Source organism: Scyliorhinus canicula, chromosome 18, assembly GCF_902713615.1.
Source record: "Scyliorhinus canicula chromosome 18, sScyCan1.1, whole genome shotgun sequence".
Taxonomy (NCBI): Eukaryota; Metazoa; Chordata; class Chondrichthyes; order Carcharhiniformes; family Scyliorhinidae; genus Scyliorhinus; species Scyliorhinus canicula.
Window position 1 is genome coordinate 15,638,199 of NC_052163.1, and position 9,720 is coordinate 15,647,918.

Consider the following 9,720-nt stretch of genomic DNA (forward strand, 5'->3'; position numbering starts at 1 on the left):
CCACCTTATGATGCCACATAATGGACAGCAACATTGTGAAAGGAAAACGTTGAACCCACTTTCCTTTTCAAAGGCTGAAACAGTTTCTCTTGTGGGAAAACTGGCAAATAAACGGTGGCTGTGGGAAGCTCAAGGAGTAATTACGGAACATGTTGATTCAGGGCTGAAGTAAGAAAATACAGATCTTTGTCCCCTGGGCAAAAACAGCACAGAAACTGGCAGCTGGGGTTGTGTGGATGAAAATGTTATTTTTTAATATGTCCAATATTGAGATCACCTAGTGATTAGCTGCTTTGCTTGTGTGCAGAAGGTGGTTCAGTTGGTAGCACACTTACCTGTAACCCCTGGGTTCTAGTCCTATTCGAGGACTTGAACAAGTAAATCTAGGCTGACACTCCAGTGCAGCAGTGAAGGGAGTGTTGCACGATTGGAGGTGCTGTCTTTTGGAAGAGATGTTAAACTCGGGTTCCATCTGACCGCCCGGGTCTTGAAGAAGAGCTGCAGAGTTATCCATGGTCAGCATTTATCCATCAATCAGGCAGCACGGTGGCGCAGTGGTTAGCACTGATGCTTCACGGCGTTGAGGACACGGGTTCGATCCCGGCCCCGGGTCACTGTCTGTGTGGAGTTTGCACATTCTCCCCGTGTTTGCCTAGGTCTCACCCCCCACAACCCAGAGATGTGCAGGGTAGGTGAATTGACCACGCTAAATTGCCCCTTAATTGGAAAAAAATTATTGAGTACTCTAATTTTTTTTTTTGAAAGGTCTTCACGGGTAGATGTTAAAAGGATGTTTCCCTTTGTTGGGGAATCTAGAACTGATGGGCTCTCTTCAGAGGGTACTGCAGACCTTGGACCTCCATGTTAATCTTGCTCTGGAGAAGTGGATCTCTGTTGGTGGTACATTCATCCAGTCTGCGAAGCTCTTTAAAATGATTATTCTGTGTCCACCTTAATCTCTTTTCCCATCGATCTTTCCCATCGGCATCATACTTCATAAGTTACAATTTCTTATTACATGCCCAAGAAATTCTAACTGCTCTCTTCCTGATCTTGGTCAGCAGAATTCTTTTGTTATCAGATTTTACCAGCAACTCTTCGTTGATTGTGCGACTTGTCCAGTATTTCTTCGTTCCTGGCCTCATAAACCACAACTTTGCAGCCTCAATTCTTCACTGAATTGCTTCACTCTTGGTCCAACACTCACTTTTGTGTGTCAAAACTGGTGTCATTCAGCAATCCAGGATCCTCAGCTCTGTTTTAGGGGTTGATTTAGCACACTGGGCTAAACCACTGGCTTTGAAAGCAGACCAAGGCAGGCCAGCAGCACAATTCAATTCCCGTACCAGCCTCCCCGAACAGGGGCCGGAATGTGGCGACTAGGGGCTTTTCACAGTAACTTCACTGAAGCCTACTTGTGACAATAAGCGATTTTCATTTTCATGGCTAATTTTGAATTGACTGCAACCATTTCCATCTTTGAAAGATATCTCTGGCCATTCCGATCCTTTGTTCGTATTTCTTGGTCGCACTTTAATGGCCGATGTGAACACACTTCCTGACTAACAAAACCTGTCCACCTGTGTGACGTTTTCATTTTTCGGTGCAAGCTTGTTTTCAAAATAAAGGTGTCTCTCATTTCAGACAAAGATGAGAAGTTTCTTCGCCCAGTGATTCCTGTTAAACACCACGGCAAGTTACAGTGGCAGATTTACCACCTGTCTCTAAATTCCCATTATGTGGAGAGGAGCGATGTTAGAAGAAAGCAGAAGTCACATCTAACGTCAAATGGCTAATTTTAAATGGGGCAAGTACAGGTGTTTCCAACAGTAACTTGAAGGCAGCGTTTTCTCTCTCAGTGGTATACATTTTCTACTGGGTAAGACCATTTCCCTCTGCCATCTCCCTGTGTGCCACAAGAATATCACCCATTGGTGATTTCATCAGAGGAACATTTTCAGGCTGGGGGACGAAATTGCGAAAGTGCGGTCGGTCGGCCTTTTAGATCATGAACTTTGCAAACTGACAGTGTAAATCCCCGAGCATAAAAAATCTCATTCTTTCCAACACTCTCAGAAATACTAATTATTACTTTTAAATCTGCAATTAGTCCAATTAATTGGCTGAGAAATGTACCATTAGCATTTTGTTGATTCCTTTTGGAAGATAAGCTGGTAGTTATGGATTGCTAGAGCTCTACCAGTGGAGGGCTCTGTTGGGTCATTTTAACATTGCTCATAGAAGCATAATAAGAAGTGCTGAAGGATTAATCCAGTTCCAGTGAAATCCCACACAGGAAGGTATACACTCACAAGCATACACACCGCATGCATACTCAAAACGTTGGGCATGATTTAGCCACTACGTCACACCCAGGGTGGATCTGGCCGTGCCGGTTATATAGTGGGAAAGGCCAAAATCGAGATTCACGCCAGGCGCTAATCAGTTTGCGATGTAACCAGTCCGCTCTCGATGGTGAGTTCCAGGTCACACACAAATATGGTGAGCACATCATTCACCCCAATTTACATTAATTTTCATCTCATTAGTGAGATTGAAGTTGAATGTAACGGCCTCCCGGGAATTGACCGGCTCCTCAGCGAGAAATCATGCAGGTGTCGTTTAATACTTTTTAAAAACGTGAAGCTGACACAATGGCTGCTGAGGTGAACTGAGGAGGTGAGTAGCCATTTCCATTTTCCTGCATGACGCTTCCAGGACAGAGCCCAGCTCTTGGTTCCATGCTGAAGGTCACTTTAACTCCTTTTGACTGTGAGCAGCCTCTGGCTTCACAGCTGAAGGCTATTGCGAATAAGGGATTGTCCTTGTTAGTTGTGAAAGTACTTCACAGCTGCAGCATGTGTTTGCTACTGCTCCTGCTGGTGGCTGTAATGCCTGCGGGCTGCTGTTGCTGTTTCCTTCCTTTTCTGCAGAAGGACAATTTCCGCAGAAAGAAGGACAATGTTTTCTAATATACTTGGGTCCTGGAAACCGGGTTCAGGGGACGTATGAGTCCAGAAGGCAATTCAGTTTCCATGCCCTGTGGCTTTTGATGCCCTTGGCAGATGTTCCCTGGAGTCTGAAGTCAGAGGGTCCCTGTCTTGCTGCTGAAACTGCATCTCTGTGCCACCCTGTTCTTCCCGTTGCCCTTGAGATGCGCTGGTGTAAGGTGCCGGGTTTCGGGAGAACTGGGGACTGCCGTCGTCTCCTTGGCGGCAGACTCCAGGTTGGCCTCCAGTGCTTCCTCCTCCCTGATGGTGCCTGTAGGGCCCTGGGGGTCTCTATGGGATTGAGGGCAACTGGAGTAAAGTCCAGAGGCTCTGTGTCATCTGGCTGTGCCAGTTCTGGTGCCTCTGCTCCATGGTGTCAACGCTCTCAACGATGCTGCTCAGTGACTGGGCCACGTTCTGCAGTGCCCCGGCAATGTCCATCCATGGCTGGGCCCTGTCGGTCAGTGGCTGGGACATGCTCTGCAGTGCCCCGGCAATGTCCATCCATGGCTGGGCCCTGTCGGTCAGTGACTGGGACATGCTCTGTAGTGCCCCGGCAATGTCCACCTGTACCTGGGACATGTCCCTCAATGACTGGGGCATGATATTGAAGCCCTCATTCATGGCTGTCACAGACTGAGCTATACCTTAGACACCACCACTCGAGATATTGACATCGTGCGCCAGGCTTTCCACTGTGGTCACCGGCCTAGCAGTGTTGGCCTCCGTGCCACACAATGCCAACATCATCTCCTGTGTCCATAGACTTCGGGACTCCTCACTTGCTCACATCCCCTCCTGAATCTCACAGCCAATTCCTAGCATCTGCATCAGCTCTAGGATCACCTTGTTCAGAGGCTCCACATCCGACCAGGACTCAGCTGACTCCTGGGATCCAGCAGACCTCCGACTGCTTTGATGTCCCTATCTCCACTAGATTGTTCCCCAGAAGTCTGTCCACTAATGTTGCCCACCGTGTGTCTCTACGCTAATGGAAGGTGGGAGTGATAGCTGTGACATCTCGCTGATGGTCTCCTCAGGGCTCTCCTCTGAGGTGTTCTCTTGGGTGACGAGGGGAGGATTACTCTAGATGGCCTGGCCCTATCAGATGGAGATCCTGCGAGAGAATAGACATGTGGTCAATGAGAGTCAATCTCAGCAAGTCTGGCAGCAGCTGTAGGGAGAGAAAAGAGCTAACGTTTCGAGTCCAATGACTCTTTGTCAAAGCAGATGTGCAGGGTAGGTGGATTGGCCACGCTAAATTGCCCCTTAATTGAGAGAAGAAAAAAAAATTGGGCACTCTAAATTTATTTATTTTTTAATCTGGGTGAAAGGGCATTGGATCCTCACCTCTGTGGCCAATCTCACTGTTGGCGATTGCTCAGTCCTCGGTCAACCCTAGGATCTCCAGGGGCCGTTCCTCATAGGGGGTGAGGACTCATCTCTGGTGCTCCACCCCCCCCCCCCCCCCCCCCCCAACTTGGCCCCTTCCCACTGATTATGGGCTATCTTCTCCTGCGGAAACAAAGAGAGGGCTTTGTGAGCTGCGTGCTTGATGGATCGGAGGATCTGTAGCAGGTGGCATATGTGGTCACCGCAGCTGGACAAGAAGGGGTTGCTGAGGTTGCCCCCGTCGAGAAACACCCCACCAATCGACCCAAAATGACATTTGGAAATGTTTCCGTTAAATCGCACAGTCCAGCTTCTCTCTCCCGTCAGACCTGCTGAGTTTTTCCAGCATTTTCTGCTGTTTGAGATTTCCCGCATCTACAGTATTTTGCTTCTCTTCTTTTCTTGATCGATTTCACGTTGGTTTTGGGCTAACGTGCTCAGGAATATTCTGGGTGTATTTCAGCAACTCGATGGAAGAACAGATAGGCTGAGTTATTCGAATATTGAGGTCAATGTCTGAAATAATTGGTGTAACTGGTATCATCACAATCAGTAATTTGGTTCCCCCCCCCCCGTGAATGTTGTTGTGTCTGAAAAGAACTCACTTCTCCTTGAAATCTATGGGCTGATAGTTCTTTGCCATGGAGGGAGTTAAGCAGTTCAATCTATGTGCTGTCCTCGGGGAATAGCGGGAACATCTCTTTGTAACTGACGAATCTCATTGTTCTGAAATGCATCGTAAAGGTGTACATTTCAGGCCCCACCTGACAATCCTCTGTCATTTCTATTGCTGCCAAAAATAAAGAAGACTCAGTGAAGGGGAACTTTTGTGTCTCTGATGTACCATCAATTGGACTCGAGACATGATGAAGATCCAAACTGTGGCTTTAATCAGCTAGTTGTTAGCCTGGTGGTTGACTACAGAGAAAGGCCGACCGCCAGGAACTCTGGGTACTTATACCCCGCCTCTCGACCAATTGGTGAGCAGTCACATGACTAGTCCCAGCCAATCGGATGAGAGGCACATGACCAGCCAGAGCCAATGGGAAACCAATGCTCTGCACTAATGGCAGTGCTCACATTCATACCACCACAGTCTCATAACTGTGAAGCCACAAGTGAGTGCTTCATATTTGTAAGAAACTGGATGTGATACAGTTTGCTCTTCATCAGCCCTTTTTTCCCCATCATTACGATTTAGTTGTCTGTATTTCCTGTTTGATTTGCATTCATTTTGGACCCCTCAAGTGAGAGATCTCCCTAGGAAAATGTGCTCTGCTTGTGTGTGTGATTTTGCTGCAACTAATGAACACAGGAAGTCTTTTTTCCCCTTCCTCTGTCTTCATTCAACTATCCCGGGTCATGTAAAGCACTGCTGGATTAAGTTCTCTCTGCTCTCTGACAAATAAGTGTCTTATCCAACCTCAGGAATCGTTTCCCCCACATGGCATTTATCTTTGTTTGCATAAGGCATCCTGGTGGCCTCTCCGTCACAGCATGCTGGTTTATTTTTGGCTTGTTATCAGAGAATAGCATCAAATTTCCAGTCAATTCTTTTGGAAAAATTCTGTGAATAGCGGCGAGATACAAATATTTCTGCCGAGGTGTTCTTCCTTTTCACAATACACAAAGCGACTTTCAATAGTTTGCTTCCTGACTATGCAAAGTTTAAAAACTTTAGACTTATTATCAAGTCAATGTCAGACACCATATGGAAACAATGAGCAGCCTTGAGGAATTGCAGATATGACACATTGGATGTACCAGATTTGCAGCATTGTCCTGCTTGAACTTCTTATCAAGACAATGATCCAGAACATATAACTTGTTGCAATCCTTGCAAAAGCAATTAATGGCTGTGATCTGTAGAAGGCCAAAATCTCTCCTTGAGGGGCTGAGGAAAGGGAATGGTGGGGTGGAACCCTCCTGTTGGCCCTTAAGAGACACTACAAAGGTTACAAACCTGATGGAGCCTGTCATGACATGCAGACATGCACATAATGAGATACAGACAGGCAGCTAATGAGCACAGAGAACAGGACATAACCAATCAGCAGGCAGAACACTTGGGGGTGGTTTCCCACTATAAAAGGCACGAGGCACTCACACTCCGCCTCTTTCCACTAGTAACATCTACAGAGTGAGTCCAGTGTATATATCACGTAACGCATACAGCACGTGGCTAAGAGCTAGTCTGGTTCAGTCAGACAGAGAGATCACACTTAGGTTAGCAGAGAGTCAAACTCACAGAGAACTGTGCTAACTGTGTGACAGGTTTAATAAATCAAATTGAACTAACCTCAAGGTCTGGAGTCTATTTCAGTCAGAGCTGCATCCAGTTGCAGCCCGTGTTATCTCAGTGTGTTCAACACGACAGAGCCGGCAGCTCCTGCCTCAATTTTGCCATTGAATTCCCCAAGTACTGGCAGCTGTTCAATTTATATCAGGCTCCTGTTGCACATTGTACTTGTGGGATAAAAGAATGTAATGTTGAAGCACTTGAGGTTGAACGCAATAAACAACAGAGGTTTATTAGGTGGCTGTGAACTGTACAAAGGTTTGATCTAGAGTGTAGGCACAGCCTGTGAAGTAAACTCGTGGACGATCACATGACTAGACTCTTAAACGCTGGCTTATAAAGCAGACCAAGCAGGCCAGCACACGGTTCGATTCCCGTACCAGCCTCCCCGGACAGGCGCCGGAATGTGGCGACTAGGAGCTTTTCACAGTAACTTCATTGAAGCCTACTCGTGACAATAAGCGATTTTCATTTCATTTCATTTCATTTCATTTCAAAGTGACCATGCAACAACACAACAACCCACATATATAACATCCCTCACCCTTTACTTCTAAGGTCCAACACAGCAAATAACTATAGAGACTATAACATAGTCAGGAAAATATATATACAAGGGCAGTTATTAAATCATTGCACAGCAGTAATGCATTAATAGGAAAGACAATCATAGATGTCTATTCCACACTGGTTGCCTGCGCACTTCAGGGGTTTAGTTATTCCTGACCTTAGAGGTACTCTCTACATTTCGGAGGATGTCTCTACCCTGGAAGGCGTTACAGCCTCTTTTTCAGAAGGATGGGCAGCATGGTAGCATAGTGGTTAGCACTATGGCTTCACGGTGGCAGGGTCCCAGGTTCGATTCTCGGCTTGGCTTACTGTCTGTGCGGAGTCTGCACTTTCTGCCCACGTCTGCGTGGGTTTCCTCTAGGTGCTCCGGTTTCTTCCCACTAGTCCCGAAAGACATGCTTGTTAGGTAATTTGGACATTCTGAATTCTCCCTCCGTGTATCCAAAGAGGCGCCGGTATGTGATGACTTGGGGCTTTTCACAGTAACTTCATTGCAATGTTAATGTAAGCCCACTTGTGACAATAAAGATAATTTAAAAAAAAAAGGAGATTAGCAGTAGGGGATTTTTCAGCAATCTCTGCTTCCACAGTCACATGTGGCTGGATTCTCCGATTGCTGATGCTGAAATCGTATTTGCAGATTGGCCGGAGAATACCTTTTGACGGCGAAATTGAGGGTGGCGCCGTATTTCAGATGCTCTGTCCCCTCCAAAACAGCATCATCAGTGCTTACGCTGCATGCCGCTGGGACGGCCTCAGGATGTTACCTAAAGGCCCTCCCCTGATGCTCCACTCCCGATGGCCGACTTTCCGACGGTGTGGATCACTTGTGGTCTGAGGTTTTGTCAACCTTGCGTGGCAGCTGCGGACTGTGTCGGGGGAGGAGCCATTCCGGTGGTTGGGGGGGCTTCGGCGGGAGCTGTGGAGACTGGTGGGAGGTGATCCATGGGGTGGCAAGGGACATTACAGGGGGGCAGTATCTGGCAGGTTGAGTCTGCGTACATTGAATTCCCCAAGTACTGGCAGCTGTTCAATTTATATCAGGATCCTGTTGCATATTGTACTTGTGGGATAAAAGAATGTAATGTTGAAGCACTTGAGGTTGAACACAATAAACAACAGAGGTTTATTAGGTGGCTGTGAACTGTACAAAGGTTTGAGCTAGAGTGTAGGCACAGCCTGTGGAGTAAACTCGCGGACGATCACATGACTAGACTCTTAAAGTGACCATGCAACTTAAAGTGACCATGTACAGCTGGCGCCATGTTGGGCGGTGCAGCCTCAAAATCGGAGAATCCAGTCCATGACCTGATAATATGGATGGTGTTTCCCAGCACCGCCCAAAGCTGCGGATAGGATTTTCTACCTGTCGGAATTGCTCCAAATGGAGAGTACCCAATTATTTTTTACAATTAAGGGACAATTGAGCATGGCCAATCCACCTATCCTGCACATCTTCGGGTTGTGGCGGTGAAACCCACACAGACACGGGGAGAATGTGCAAACTCCACATGAACAGTGACCCAGGGCCAGTATCGAACGCGGGTCCTCAGTGCCGTGAGGCAGCAGTGCTAACTACTGTGCCACCATGCTGCCCTGGTAATCTCTTATAACGCAAAAGGAATTTATGTGTTATAATGGTGAGCAAGGGTTGAGATTCAGCTGCAACATTCATTTGCAAATAGGTCTGGGATTGGTTGATCTTGCTGAACATCCTGTCCGCCTGCTAGGCCAACAAACAAATGCTCAATCAATAGTGGTGGGTATTGATCTGTGCATAGAACCTTATTGATGGTTGTTTGGAGTCTTCACAGATGCATATAGTTCCATCCTGCTTCATTACAGGCACAATAGGGGTTGCCCAGTCACTAATAGTTCGAGGGTTCCACAAGTCTCATTAGTTCAGATTCACATGGCGTAGGGTGCTCTAGCCTTGAACTGTTAGGCTGGCTGTTTTGTTTGGATTCCTTTCATTTTTAAAAATAAATTTAGAGTGCCAAAATTATTTATTTTCCAATTAAGGGGCAATTTAGCGTGGCCAATCCACCTAACCTGCACATCTTTGGGTTGTGGGGGTGAAACCCACGCAGACATGGGAGAACCTGCAAACTCCACACGGACAGTGACCCAGGGCCGGGATTCGAACCTGGGTTCTCAGCACCGCAGTCCCAGTGCTATCCACTGCGGCACATGACTCCTTTCGTGGACCTCTAATACACTGCTGTATTTTTCTAAGATGCTATGCAGATCTGTTTCAGAATCAACTAAGCTGTTCACAGCACTCCAGTTCAACTTTATTTTCTTTAGCCAAGAGCTGCCAAAGAGAGCTGGAAATCTTCCTCGGACGACATGGAGTGGCAGCTCCACAGTTTGCCCATTTAACTTTACTTTGACTGAGATGTGTCCTCTGAGAGGCATTATTTCGTCAGTGTTCATCCTCAGGATGACATCTGCGGGCTTTAATTGTAT